Source organism: Ochotona princeps, chromosome 21 (genome assembly GCF_030435755.1).
Source record: "Ochotona princeps isolate mOchPri1 chromosome 21, mOchPri1.hap1, whole genome shotgun sequence".
In the NCBI taxonomy this organism is placed as follows: domain Eukaryota; kingdom Metazoa; phylum Chordata; class Mammalia; order Lagomorpha; family Ochotonidae; genus Ochotona; species Ochotona princeps.
Window position 1 is genome coordinate 17,392,045 of NC_080852.1, and position 15,967 is coordinate 17,408,011.

Sequence of the window (15,967 nt, forward strand, 5' to 3'; positions counted from 1 at the left end):
TAGTTTGAAAACAGCTTGAGATGCTCCAGCTTTGGAGTCACATTATCAAAATCAATTAATGTATTGTTGGGGAGCTTAGACAGACATCCAACTCTGAGGCAGTGAGCTTTCCAGAAAATCCAAGTTCATGGCAGAGCAACCTTGTGGTGTGTCTGTCAGTCTTTCCAGTTCCAGGAGACGGGTGCCCTCCATGAAAATGCCTTCCTCCAAAATGCCTTCACTTCATAAACGTAAGGATGATTATCTTTCCCTTTTGGGGAAAAAAAGCATTCCAGAAAAGCTTTTTAGAGAAAGGAAAAGGAAAGCGGTAAAAACTCATCTCACACAGAGGTCTCTAATGTAGCGACAGATTTTCAGAGGCACCCCAAAAGTGAGGTATGGGAAACAATTCTGAAAGAGCAAACTGAGAATTACCATGGGTATTCACTGCTGGAGAACAAAAATAAAGTTTCAAACAGCCAACCGAAAAATGGGTGAGCCTGGAGTTATTTTTAAATATCAAAAATGGGACATGGTTGTAACATGACTGTTAAATTGCTCAGATCATCTTTTTAAAGACATGAAGGATGCCAAGCAGAGAAACCTTGAAGCCATAATAAGCAGCTCACTTTGGGCTTTCAGACACTGAATCTTTGATCAGGAAGATGGTCCTCCTGTCTGGGGATGGATGCTCCAAACTGGAGAGAGAACAGATGCAAAGACAGAGGGGAAAGCTCCCACAGACTGCACTTTTTCCTAAACAAGAAGGGGTTGAGGGGAAACACCAGCTGACTGCACCTGCTGATTTCAATCCCACCTAACTCCACCCAGGTGTAAATTTGCACAAAGACTAGATTGTTACCAAGACATTTTTAAAGAATATTTATTTGTTCATTTTAAACAGTTACAGAAAATGAGAGAGACAACCTTGCATCCTCTGGTTCACTCCCCAGGTGGCCACCAGGAGCCACAAGTTTCATCCAGGTCTCCTAGCTGAGTCCCAGCAGCTTGGTTTGACTTTTTTTCCCCATTATTAGGGAGCTGCATTAAAAGTGGAGCAGCTGAGACTTGAACTGGTGCTCAAATGGGATGACGGCACTACAAACGATGGTTTTACGCACTGTGACACAATAATGGCCCTTTAGTAGATATTTTAAAACACATGTTGGCTCATTCTTCCCTAACACATATTTCTTCTTTTAGTTTTTGAAACCCATCAGGTTACCACATTAGGCATTTGAAATTGTCCCCTTAGCTGATGGTTTTTAAGTCTTTGGAAATAACAGTCATCATCCATCTTCTTTAGTCCTGGGGGAAGCCAGCCACATGCGTGCCTTTGGCTTATATACAAGGCTGCAGCTGGAAGCTGCTCTTCTCAGCCATGGTCCCCTTCCTTCCCGGTTGGCTTAGAACTCTTTGTCTAATGATGATAAAGTATCCTAATCTATCCAACATCAAGACTCTCTGCTCAGATTCTGCACAAACCATGCTGTGTTTCTACACGCGGCATCTGTACCTCTCAGTACTGAATTTCCCAAACAGCTTTCATAAATTTTGAGTTGCTAGGATGGACGATATGCAAACCACTTCCAAAATTCAATGGGTCACTTCCCTGACACTCACATTCTGCAGCCCACCAGTCATTTAAAAACTCCTTATAATTGGCATATGGTCTTGGTGTTCCACATCAACAGGTGTTGCCAACTTCCAGAACTTGCTAACCAAAGAAATTTATCAAATCAGCACACCATTCCACCATTCTGGGACTTTGCTTGCATTCAAGACTTTGTGTGCTCCAGATCAAATTAAGAAGAGAAAGAAAATGGAAAGTTGGCAAATTATTGCTACTGATGCAAGAGGAAATGAGCTTTTAGCTATAAGCTACATATGGGCAGATTTTCATCCCTGTTGAGGACTTTCCTTTGCCTACATCATAATATTAAGTAAATACACCTTTACAAAACAAATTTATTACTGATTCACTGGGATGTGTATCCCAGCTGCTGGACAGGTTCACAACAACAACAACAAAAGAAAACAAACAAACAAAAAAACCACCTTCCTCTGGTTGTGGGCCCTTAGCTGAAAAAGTTAATTTATCTTTATATGCTTCCCTTTCTCACCTATAAAATGAGGAGACTAACAAGGATGGCCTCTGATGGTTGTTCTCAAGGCTCAGCTGGATAAGCAAGTGCCAGGCTGCACACATCATTTCTCCCATGTTAAGCACACATAAGGGAGTGATTTTGTTTATTTGAGAGACAGAGTAAAAAAGAGGAATCTTACGCATGTTAGTTTACTTCCCAACTGCCTATAATGGCTAGCCAAGCGCTGGAGTCAACAGCAGACACAGGGGACTCAATCCTAGTCTCTCACTTCGAAGAATGGAACTCAATCACTCCAGCCCTCATTACAAGCCACCAGGAAACTGGAGTCGGGAGCCAGTCACTGCGATGTGGACTGAGTATACCTTAACCAGCACCTAAACTACCTGCCCTGAGGTAGGGAGTTTCCATACAACAGTCTTACTGAAAATAATAGAGACTTACACAACAGAACAGATCGTGTATCCCTCACTCAGAATTCTCAAGCTACCACCCAGAGAAGCAGACAAGAAAAAAAGCATTGAAATTTCTTGGTTCCAGGCTCACCATTATTTGTGTTTAATATCTTGTACTGAATTCATAAATTGATTTAAAAAAAGAAAAAGTAGCAGTTTTAACAACTTAGAAATAAAATGGAAAGACACATGTGGCCCACATTGGAACAGCTACCCAGTCTCAATTCCAGCTGGCTACACTGCACTGACAAAGGGAAGGTCCAGACCAACTCCATGTGGAGAAATGCAAATTAACAGCTGGTGGAAAATAAACAACAGAAAGAGGACAGACCCTACATGAACTACTCATGCTCCATTTCCGGAAGAGTCATACGCACCTGCATTACATGTGAAAATATGTTAGTCACCCAAACATCTGACCAAAAAAAAAAATCTATTTAATATGTTCAAGTGTGTGTGTGTGTGTGTGTACATGTGCTGTATGGGAAGCTACAAGATTAAACTGAATTACAACTAAATATTCAGAAAACTTATAATGTCACAGACATTAATAACTTTTGTAAATAAAGACTTCTGGATTTGTTTTAGCTGCAAGACAAAATTTGAACAATCTCTTCGGTTATCATAATTCTGGATTCTTTTTTAGACAATGAAAAAAGTAGAAATTTCATCCAGAAACTCAAAAGGAAAATGATACTCAGCCAGGGTGATTATGTGAAACACTGACAAAAGAGGTAACTAACAATAACAGTGATGGTTAAATTAGGGTCCAAGCCACAATGGAAGGATATACATCTCCTAATAATGATAATATCAATATAAATGCAGAAGCCTGAGTAGATACTGAGGAGTGATTGACACAAAAAATTTTTAAGAAAAACTAAAAATGTAGAATGTGTCAGAGTATAGTGAAACCTTATGTGTACATAACCCAATTACAAAAGTTTTCCCAAACCCTAGCTGACTTTGTTGTCCTTGGACTACTAGTCATACCTTTGCACCTGCCTCCTGATTTTTAACAGACAATACTGTATCAATCAAGATATTCTGTGAAATAGGGAGAAAGCAGGAAGACTGCCAACAAAGCATAATCCTATTTAATAAAGAAGTAACTAAATGCACACACACCAGGAAGAAGTCTCTACACACAATGCTAACAATGACACTCAGGAGCACTAAGGGTAGAGGGTCAGTTCCTGGCTGATACGTGAACCACATCTTATCGCAAGATAAGCTAATCTCACTCTGCCCTTCAGAAGGGTATAGTATATAGCATCAACCCTTTCCTCCTTCTCACATTTTAAAAAAAGATTTATTTATTTTTATTGCAAAGTCAGATATACAGAGAGAAGGAGAGACAGAGAGGAAGATCTTCCCTCCAATGATTCACTCCCCAAGTGACCACAGTGGCTGAAGCTGTGCCAATCCGAAGCCAGGAGCTCTTCCGGGTCTCCCACACAGGTGCAGGGTCCCAAGCCTTTGGGCCATCCTCAACTGCCTCCCCAGGCCACAAGCAGGGAGCTATATGAGAAGCAGGGTCACCAGGATTAGATTCTGAGCCCATATGGGATCTCAGTGCATTCATGGTGAGGACTTTAACTGCTAGGCTACCATGCCAGGCCCCCTCCTCACATTTTAGCAAACAAAACTAACTACTGGTCTTGAGATCCTGGGACTAATATTTATTTTTAAGATTTATTTATTTTTGGCCGAACATGTTATCTTAGCGGCTAAATGCTCACCTTGCACACACCAGGATCCCACATGGGGGCCAGTTCATGTCCTGCTGTTCCACTTCCTATCCAACCCCCTGCCTGTGGCTGGGGAAAGCAGTAGAGGACAGCTCAAAACTTTGGGACCTTGTCCAAGCAGGCACAGAGCTAGAAGACGCTCCTGACTCCTGGCTTTGGATCAGATTCAGCTCAGCTCAGCTCAGCTCCAGCTTTTTTTTTTATTATTAAATTTATTCATTAATTACATTGTGTTGTAATTACATAGAATCTGGGATTCTCCCCCACCCTCCCCCATGGTGGGTTCCTCCACTTTGTTGCATAACCATAGTTCAAGTTCTCAGCTCCAGCTTTTGCGGCCCTGTGGGAAGTGGTCAGCGGATAAAGATCTTTCTGTCTCTCCTCTGTAAATCTGTGCTTCCAATGAAAAGCAATAACCTTAGAACAAAGCGAGAGAGAGAGAGAGAGAGAGAGAGAGAGAGAGAGAGAGAGAGAGAGAGAAATCATCCTGTTAGCCTGTGAATTGGGACAAGAGCATAGCCTTCCACCAGGTGGCCATAGACAAACTGCTCATGTGGGCTCCTATCTGTGTCCATTAGCCTAGGGTCTAATGTGGTCCCCTAACAATAGCAGTACTAGAAGTACAACTACATCAACAGTAATTCCCTCTGATAATATTCAAATTTATCAACTAATCTTATTTTTCTACATTTTCGTAAACTTAACCATTTTGGCCTAACTCATCCATCCCTCTGCCCCCACACCCTGCTCTCTGGTACTCTTAAAAAATTTTACCCAAGCTAAGCAATGTAAAAATACCATGAACAAGAGAAAAATTTATATATACATATATACGAACGCAGACCCAAGGATACAGTCTGAGTAAAGAACACTGCTCTGCTATACATCATGAGCCAGATTTTACTAGAAATCATTATTCAAAAAAAGTTAAGAGTTGATGCAAATTTATAAGGCAACAGCAGTGAGTGACAGACATCTGTGGTAGGGTAATACTAGGCTGTTTCTTGCTTTGTTGATTCAACAATCAGCACTGAATCTCTTCTGTTCCAATTTATTTTAACTTCTGCTTAATTAAATGCATAAAAGAACTAATGTGTTGGATTTGGGGATTTAAAATGACTTTCACCCAGCTGTTTTTAAATGCACTAGGAAATTTCTTGAATATAATTGTTCTTTTAAATGCAAAAAAAGGGGGGGGGGAAGCAGACTGTACAGAGGGGTTATTATCACCTAGTGACACTGGCTGACAACTTCTAAACAGTATTTGCCACCCAGAGTCAGAAAGACATTCCAAGTTTTTTCCAGCCACCTCATAGGGTGATGTAAAAGTAGCCAAAAAGGCAAGAAAAAAACTAGTTTTAATTTAGGTCCAAACAATCGCACATACGGTCATTTCACAACCACCTAAAACAACAGAACAGTACTCAACAGCACATCAATCTACATTCTTGGAGAACAAGGGATGAGGGGATTGTTTCCTCTTATCACCTGTCTTCTATCTTAAGTGAGGGGACTTAAAGAGTTTGCCTTAGGTAAGAGCAAAACCCCAAAATGAGGTAGGACACACCGGGAACAGTGCTCCAATCTTTCCACCCAACATACCCACGGTACAGTGGCCATGGATGCTGTCTGTGTCTGGGGGCTCAGGTGTCCCAGGATCCATCAGCAGTGCTGAGGTCATGGAACCTTGAAAAGGGTGGGAGGTGTCTGGCTCACTTACTTGTACACTGTCCTGGGAAGGGAGTAAGGCCATTCTTGCCATAAGAAGGAGTTACTAGAGAAGAGCTGGCTGGATGCACAGATCTCTCAGACCCTCTGCTGTTCCACGTGATCTCTCCCACTTCACGCACTATTGCCATGATATTATCCCTGTGATGGAACAGATTAAGGGGTGGGGCGAGTCTCCAGAAGCCAAACTGAGGGCAATGGCCCAAACTTGGACTTTGAAGCTCCAAAACTGTGAGCCAAGTAAATCTTTTTTCTCTTAAGAATGTAATATATTAAAGCTCTTTTCTTTATCAATTATCCATCTCCAGGTATCTTGTTAAAGGAACAACAACAACAAAAACGACTGAGACACACGAATTACATCGTTTCTTCTATCACATGTAAAAAAAAATTATTTATTCAGGGAACGGTACTGTGGCAGATAGGTTAAGCCTCTACCTGTGGTGCCAGCATCCAAACTAGATACTGGTTCAGGTCCTAGCTGCTCCACTTCTGATCCAGTTCCCTACTTATGACCTGGGAAAAACAATAAAGGATGGCTAGAGTCCTTGCGTCCCTGCACAATACTGGGAGACCTGGAAGATAACTATTGGTTCCTGGCTTCAACTGAGCTCAGCTCTGGCCACTGTAGCCATTCGGGAAGTGAGCCAGTGGATAGAAGATACCTCTCTCTCTCTCTTTCTCTAACTCTCCCTTTCAAATAAAAAAAAAAAAAGTTAATCTTGTGAAAATTTTATTTATTTTAAATGAAGAACATGGTAGTGGGTGGTTCAATTTCCATTGCTGGGTCACTCCCACATGACCATACCATGTGGAACCATGGTAGGACCATGCTGAAGCCAACAGGCTGGAACTCCATCCAGGTCTCTCCCATGGGTGACCAAAGCACCTGAGCCCTCTCCCATTGCCTCCCAGGTACAATAGCAAAAACCTGGATTAGAAGAGGAAGTATCTGGATTTGAACCATAACTTCAAAATGGAATGCCAGCATTCAAAGCTACCGTTGCTCCTCAAGGCTGGACCCATATGATTTTCCCCCATCTTTCTCTCCCACACCACGTGACAGACCTGAGATGGGCACCAATATGTTTTCTTTTTAATTTTTTCTTAAAATTTATTTATTTTTATTGGAAAGGCAGATATGCAGAGAAGAAGAGAGACAGAGAGGAAGATCTTCCATCTGATGATTCACCCCCCAAGTGACCGCAACGGCTGGAGCTGAGCCAATCCGAAGCCAGGAGCCAAGAGCTCTTCCAGGTCTCCCACACGGAAGCAGGGTCCCAAGGCTTTGGGCCATCCTCAACTGCTTCCCCAGGCCACAAGCAGGGAGCTGGATGGGAAGTGGAGGTGCCAGGATTAAAACCAGTGACCCATATGGGATCCTGGCGCATGCAAGACAAGGACTTTTACCACAGTGCTATCGCACCAGGCCCAGGTATCAATATATTTTCAAGCTGTATTATGTTCTCAACTGAAGCCAAATTAAACATGATGTTTTCATAGCATGATTGCTTCTGTTTTACAGAATTTCTACTTCACATCTACCCAAAATCAATAGTATAGCAGGTTGGGATTTCAGTAGCCCTAATACAATAAAAATTGCCAATGAAGGGTTCTTTTTGCCAAGACCCCTTAATTATTTCTCAAGGAACTATGCAATAATTTTCAAATGACAGCATTAGCTCAACTGTGACAAATTCCCCCATGAAAACACACCATGCCTATGGTCTATAACCAAGACTCAGGGAAGTGCAGTAGGGCTTAAAGAGATTTGAAACACTTGGCTTCCCACAGCGAGTTCCCTTCTGGAAGGTTTATATTTTGTGTCAGAGAGGCTAATGAATTAGAGGGTCTCTTCTATGTCTAGCTTTGGAGTATGACCATATGGGAAGCAGAGATAAGAAAGTAAAAGATGTGACACTGATCAATACGGGGACAGATTATACCATTTTGAAAACAGATTACAAGTCTGCAATGCGTTGTAACATAATTTTAAACAAATGGTACAAAATGCATTCCTACCAGGCAAGGTGCTCTGAAGAATAATTCAAGCATGTTGGAGGCCACAGTGATGTTTTAAGACTCCTGGGAACTATTTAATTCTCTGGCATTCTTAGATGACACCTTGCTAGCCTGAAAGCATTGCCAAAACTTCAAAAAGAATCTGATTTGAGGAATAAGTCAATTGCTTCATGGGTCTTCCCACATAGACTGAGTCCCAATGTAATTCAGTCATTTAACATTAGACTCAACAAAAGCTGACACCAAGCATATACTGCGTACCAGGCCCAAGAGACTGTGAAGGAACAAGATATTTACCCCCATCAAAAAGGAAAGAAGGTACAACCATTTGGCCATGTGGCTAAGCCACTAGTTGGAATACTGGCATCCCATACCCAAAGGCTAGGTTTAGGGCCAACCTTTCTTCTGGATTCCAGCTTCCTGTTAATGTTCACCAGAGGGTATAGCAGGAGTTATTTGATGTAGCATGGTCCCTACTACCCACGAGGGAGATAAGAGACTGAATTCTCACCTTCCAGCTTCAGACTGGCCCAGCCCTGGCTGTTGTGAACACTTCGGGAGTGAACCAGCAGATGGTACTCAGTTCTACCTCAAATAAATGAAAGGGGAGATGGGGAAGGTGGCCGTAGGAAAGGCAACTAAGTTTCAGAGTGGTTGAACCAGGTAGTCCAAGGTCAAAGAGCCAGTGAGACAGAATTTGGAACTAATAATCCATCTACTGGTCTGTAGCACTCTATCAAATGGCTTATTTCCTACGCTCACTGGCCTCTGCCTGCATGCACATACAGCCTTGTTCTCCTCTGAGAGACCTGTCAGCAGGTGAGCGTCCAACCGGCTAGGCCAGGATCCCTTCCTGTTCTGTGCTACCGGTTTTGGCAGCAATGATGGACACGCACCACAAAAGCCTTGAAGGTAGCACAGAATGTTAAGAGGCTGCACAACGTGAGTCCCAGCAGGAAACTGCTTGCATCAAAGGGGAGAAAAATCAAAGGCTTCGTTCCTTCAACAATACACTGTACAGACACTGCTGTCGGATAGCAAACTTGGGCAAGCACACTCTGTCGGAATGGACATAGAACTGTATTAACAGTAATTAATAGGGTCAAATCTATGAAGAAAAGTAGGAAGGGGGAGGAGAAACAGGCATGGCCAATCCTAGGGACACTGTAAACTCCAGGAAGGTTGCCGACATGAGTGCACTATTATCCCATATTCAATGTCCACCCAGACCCAGACTCCTAATCCAGGGTATCACCAAACTACGTATTCACATCTCCAGCTCTAAGCTGCAGCCCCCACCCTGCACCCCAACAACAACAACAACAACAACAACAACAAAAATCATCCATCAGCTCAGTAGCAAACAAAGCACTGAAAAAAATATCTGCCCCAAACAATAGTGCTTTCATTTTCATCTACATGAGCTCAGTCAACTCTTCAGCAAAAGTCAAAATTTAAACTAATCTGTCCTGGAGAGCAGCCCAACATCCTTCACTCACCAGGGCCCGGAAGTAAATGTCAATAATAAAAATGCAATGCATAGTATCACTTTTACCAGGGGACAAAACTGTAATTATAAAGCATTGCTATATTAACTAAAGTTCAGCATAATAAATGAGTCTAAAAAACTAGGCCACCATTGATTTAGAATATGCTAAATAAGTATTCTGTGAATCTAGTTTGAGCAAAAGGCTTTCTGTGGCAGCTCCCAGTAATTTTAGATGAAAAGAAGCCTACACGGTGGAGCAGAAGCCTCGGAATACAGGAGAGCCTCAGCGCAGCACATCCTCAGCCCAAGATTCCCTCTCAAGAAAATACGGGAGAACCACATTTATTGTGAGTCTGCCCCAAGATCTCATTAGACTTCAGGAACTGTTGACAATATTCAGCAGAGGATAATGTTCACAAAACAATCTTTGAAAAAAGAAAGGGACAGAACCATAAAACCAATTAGAGCTTTAAACATTTTCTTTATGACTTCTTATAAAAATGCACATAATTCCCCATGGGACAAAAGAAACTCACTTCTTGACCTCCTCCCACCACACCTTGAGCTGCTGTATTTCAAAGAGTAAGCCTGTATATTGCTATGTATTCCTTATAACAACAGGCCAACTGGCTTATGAAGCTGTTGCAGAAGAACAGAAAGAATTGGAATTTTTTTCTTGTACATTCATTCATTTTCATCCATTTGAAAGGAAGAGACAGCAAGAGGAAGACAGAGATGTCTCCCATCGATTGGTTCATCTAATGCCTACAACAGGCAAGAGGGCTCAGGGCCACAGCCGGGAACCAAGGTCTCCCACAGGCGTGGTAGGATGCCAAGACTATGTGGGCCAGTATAGTTGCCTCCCAGGATGCACACAGGCAGGAAGCTAAAACCAGAAGCAGTGCTCGCACTTGAACCTAGATATTCAGATAAGGGTGTCCCAAATACTGTCTTAACCATTGTAGCAAATGCCTGCTCCAAAAACTGCCATGCCTGCTGATTTCAACTCTGATGGCCATCCACAAATAAATAGATACAGAAACCATGCTGCTCCTAAATGCAATGGAGTACTATGAGTCAGTACCAGAAACTAGGAAACCAAGACATTTGCAACAAAATGGTTGAAACTGGAGACCCCCCATGCTACATACAACGAACCAACATGTATTTACGAAGCAATCATGACCAAATGTAACAGCTGCTCTGTCAGTGTGTGTTCATTCAGCAATTCTTTGTACCTTTCCATATTATTTGAAATTTTTTAACTGTAGAAGAAAAGATGCTTTTCCAAATTCCATGAAGAAGCAAAGCCCTCCTCTCTGGAGTAACACTGTCCACATTCATTTTCGATGTCAAAAACACCTTAGTCACACGCTTGCGGACCAGTGTCCATCACTGTCTTGGCGTCGTCTCTCCCACTTTCCCTAGGTTTAACTTTATGGTCCTTCTTTCTCTTCCTGGTAGAATAGGTGGGAATGTCCTGAGGAAGCAAGGTGTCCTATGAAAATTTTAACAACCATCTTAACACAGAATGGCAGCAAAACACTAAGACCATCAGGAACTTTAATAAAATTGAATCTGGAGGTCTGAGGTATTATAGTTTGGTTTTGTCTTAATTTTCCTGCCTTTTTTTTTTTTTGGTCCATACATATGGGTGAGAATGGACATGTATAGCGATGAAAAGATAACAAAACCTTTGTTAAGTCTTGTGCTTTCTGCAGTGTGAGTGAGCTATACCACTGTAGCCAGAAAGCAGCCATGGCCCCTCAGGCAGTGAATGGTTGAGTCAGACTGCCAGAAAAACTGCACCTAATGAGTGGGTATTGGCCTTGCAACTAACACACCCATGTCTCACATCAGATTACCTGGGTTTGAGTCCTGCCTTCAATTCCCAAATCTAGCTTCTAACTCATGCAGACCCTGCAAGGGCAGTGATGATGATTCAACTGTCTGGGTCCCTGTCTCCTATGGGGGAGACTGAGCCTCCATTCCACAGGGTCAGCCCAGCCCACACTAGCTCCAGTCTCTGCACACATTTAAAGAATGAACCAACAGAAGGGGGAGTTGCTGCTGCTGCTTCTTCTCTCTATATCTCTCTCTCCATCTCTCCATCTCTCCATCTCTCTCTCTCTCAATTTGCCAAACCTGGTTTTGTAAATTCAGTCTTAAAATCACCAAAATGACATTCAATGAGACACATGGCCAGAATGACATTCATTAGATGGGCAATAACTGACAAGTTATTAAACTGTTTCAGAATGTTTATAAAATACAAAGGAAAAGGCATATTAGGATCTTCTCATAGATTGTTGGTAGGAACAGAAAAATTAAAACTGAGAAAGTACTTAGACTAACAGCATAAGTAATGTTTATTATCTACTACAAGCATTGCTTTGTTTTAAGGATTTATTTTATTTTTTATTACAAAGTCAGATGTACAGAGAGGAGGAGAGACAGAGAGGAAGAACTTCCATCTGATGATTCACTCCCCAAGTGACTGCAACAGCCGGAGCTGCACTGATCCGAAGCCAGGAGCCTGGACCTTCCTCCAGGTCTCCCACGCGGGAGCAGGGTCCCAAGGCTTTGAGTCATCCTCGACTGCTTTCCCAGGAAACAAACAGGGAGCTGGATGGGAAGTGGAGCTGCTGGGATTAGAACCGGCGCCCATATGGGATCCCGGCACATTCAAGGCGAGGACTTAAGCTGCTAGGCCACGCTGCCGGGCCCTATAAGCCTTGTTTTCAATGCAACTTACTCCATGGCCTTAGACCTAACAACTGTACCTTTGTTGTTTCTATTATGGTTGTGTCAAGACAAGTGATTCCAGAGGAGAACTCAGGAAAAAAGTTTTTCCACATCACTATGTGAATGGCTAGGCACCCTAAAAGCAGAAACATGTTAAAGAGCTTATGGACATTCAAATGAAAAATCAAATATATCAGCTATGCAATCAACATTTAAATTGCTTGGAACGCATTAAAAATTTGAGCTTATCCATAAGCTGTGTGTGGTGTTTTTAGGATTTAGGTCCTCTATTATGATTTGGGGTCATGGGTAACCATTTCTGCATTTGTTTACCAAGTCATCCTAAAGTGATTAAAGCCAGTTGAAGGCAACAGGAAAAAGCAGATGGCCGAGCCGAAGTTTTAAAAGCACCTTTTAAATCATCACTTCAATGAATGGAGAGGGTGGAAGAGGGACCTGCTACCATTACACAATTTCTTTATTAAATGTAAGAGCAATTACTAAATTGAAGTCACCCATTCATTACAAGGACTGTTCTACAACATTTTTAAACAAAGGAAGACCTGACATCAGTCTTTCTTGAGTACATTTCTACCAGGGATCAGGGACATATTCGTCTGGGGACATCTTTGGTATCACAAATTGGAAAGGTAGGCAGTTGGCATCAGGGGTGTTGCTGAGTCATCTACCATGCACAGGACGGACCCACAGCAAAGAATTATCTGGCCCAACCTGTGAATAGTGGTCAGCTGAAGCAACCGTGCCTCCCATGCAAACAAAAACAGCAGCAGGATAACCACTGGTTACTTCCTCTGGGTTTATCACCTCGTTTCACTGCTGGACACCTCCTCTGGGTTAATCACCTTGATCCTAACAACCCTACCCAGCTGGTCTTCCTTTGATTCACTGAGAGATGCCACACGAGATGGCACAGAGACTGCCAGCTCCAGGCCCCACAACCTCACATTGACAGTAGAGGACTGGACAGAACCTCATTATCTCCTACACATGCTCCCCAGAAGCAGAAATTACTGGGCAAATGAAGACGAGTAGCTCAAGCTTAAAGGAAATAAGATAATCAAAGTCTCAGAGCTGCTATGAAACAGAGTCCCCACCCCTGTCACACTCAGAAGTAATTCCGACAGATGGCAGAAGAGAAATCTCATCACCTCCACGCTGGTAAGGAGCCTTCAGCAGCTCTGCAGCAGAGCCCTTGATCTTGACCAGCCAGCCTAAGACGAATAGGGCTTTTATTGAGCACCTGGGAGTTTATTACATTCTGCAGCTCTTTCTCCCTTATAGGATTTTGCAGCCCAAACTCAACAGCCAGGAGCATTCCACAGAGGTTAACATCGTTCTTGATTCACCGAGTATGATAAGAAGCCACTGTTTTTTGGTTCCCAGAATAATTAACCATCTTCTTTAGCAAAGAAAAAAAAAAACTTTTTAATGTATAGCCTAATTTCCTTCATTTTCCAGACTTGTCAAAAGCGCATTACACCAGATTCTCACTTAAAGAGCTTCATCTGAACGTTTGCTTCCCAGACAGACATAATCTTCCAGACATTGATTTATTTATTAAAACTCAATCATTTTGTAAAGAGAAGAGATTAATTTTTATTTGAAAAGCAGTATTTTGCAGAGACAGGAGGGATAGAAAAACTCTTCCTTGTGCCAGTTCACTCCCCAAATGGCTGAACTAGCCAGAGCCAAGCTGATAAGAAGCCAGAAGCCAGAAGCTTCTTCTGGGTCTCCCACTTGGGTGCAGGGGCCCAAGGACTTGGGCCACCTTCTGCTGCTTCCCAAGGCCAAAAACAGAGAGCTAGATTAGAAGCGGAGCAGCTGGGGTGCAAATCAGTGCCTAGATAGGATACCAGCACCACAGAGCAGAGGATTAGCTTACTATTTCATGGCATCATCCCCATAAAACTCAGTGTCTCTGATAGGGACTCATAAGCCACAAGCTGAAAAAGGCTTTCAAAAATAATTCGATGTATGGGGAGTGAACCAACAGGTGGCAAATCTTTTTTTTAAAGATTTATTTATTTATTTTTATTGCAAAGTCAGACATACAGAGAGAGGAGGAGAGACAGGGAGGAAGATCCTCCGTCCGACGGTTCACTCCCCAAGTGAGCCGCAATGGGCCGGTGTGCGCCGATCCGAAGCCAGGAACCAGGAACCTCTTCCGGGTCTCCCAAGCAGGTACAGGGTCCCAATGCATTGGGCCGTCCTCGACTGCTTTCCCAGGCCACAAGCAGGGAGATGGATGGGAAGTGGAGCTGCTGGGATTAGAACCGGCGCCCATATGGGATCCCGGGGCGTTCAAGGCGAGGACATTAGCCGCTAGGCCACGCCGCCAGGCCCGGCAAATCTTTTTTTTTTTATCTCTCCCTCTCTCCTCTATCATCTTCCATTAATACATAAATATTTCACCTTAAAAAAATTATTCACTAGTGACAACATGAGATTTCCTTTATCCAGAATCCTACTGTCACCACAATCAGGCAACACACACACACACAGACACACACACACACAATATAACAGTAAAAATGAAACCCCCTGTGCAAATTTCCATCAAAACAGAAGTGATAGTGATTGATCTGCGATGACATATCCAAAAGCTTCACTAGCCAGCACTAACAACAAAATCATCTAAATCAAAAACAAGGGATATATGACTTGTTCAGCTCCACACAGTCTTTCAGATAAAAGCTTCCTGCTCATCGTTTTCCCATTACGCTCTATTCAACAACAATGTTCTCATTCATAAATGTGATTCACAGCATAAAGACAGAACTGAACCATTTTTGGTGAATATCCAAGGAGTGTTGGTCCTGCTGAGTAAAGGCTGAATCTGGGATAGGAGCTGGCCTCAGTGGTTCAGATGCCCACATTCCAAAGGAGAGTACCTGGGGTCAATATCCATCTCTGGTTCCTGAGTTCAGGTTCTGGAAAACAGAAGATCATGCAAGAGATTGGGTCTCTGACATCTATGCAGGAAACCTGGATTGAGTCCTGGCTTTCGGCTTCAGTGCGGCCAAGTCACAGTAGTTGAGGGCAGTTGTGGAGTGAACTAGCAGAGAGAGGTGCTGTGTGTATGTGTGAGTCCCTGCTTCTCAAATGTATAAGGAAAGCTTAGCACAATAAATGGACCTTTCTGCTAAATAACTGTGACTCACAATTGTAATGTTATCTTCTTGGAAATGAGAGTGGGTGTGACATCAGTTTGACTACAAGGAGCATGAAGAGCGAGAGCTTCGTGATCACCCACTTAATAAGATCCAACAGTGGAGCCAAATCCAACGGCTCATTTTCTTAACTCATCACTAACAACTTAAGGAACTGAACTACCCAGGCCAACTTATGCAGAAACAGAAATTACAACATGATCTAATCCCACATTCATTCTATGGCCATCACAAGCAGAATTAATTCTGAGGATTTAGAGAAATCTATACTAGGTGACGAAAGGTTTGACATTCTACAAAGTATTTTAAACTTACTAGCTCAAGACCTTATAATAACCTTGTAAGATGGCAGTCATTAATCCCCAGTATACAAACTAAAACTTACAGACTTGTTTATCTGAGAAAGAGAAACTACAGGTGAGCATTTGATGCAGCAGTTAGGATGCCCCTTAAGCGAACCCACACCAGTCTAGACCTTCAATGTCAGCATGATCTGAGGAAG

General features: G+C 42.7%; 1 protein-coding gene across 3 annotated transcripts in view; it reads right to left on the reverse strand.

Moving 5' to 3' along the window:
- PTPRG (protein tyrosine phosphatase receptor type G) overlaps positions 1–15,967 on the reverse strand; it is a 698,717-nt gene that overhangs the window by 582,509 nt on the left and 100,241 nt on the right. The window lies entirely within an intron of this gene.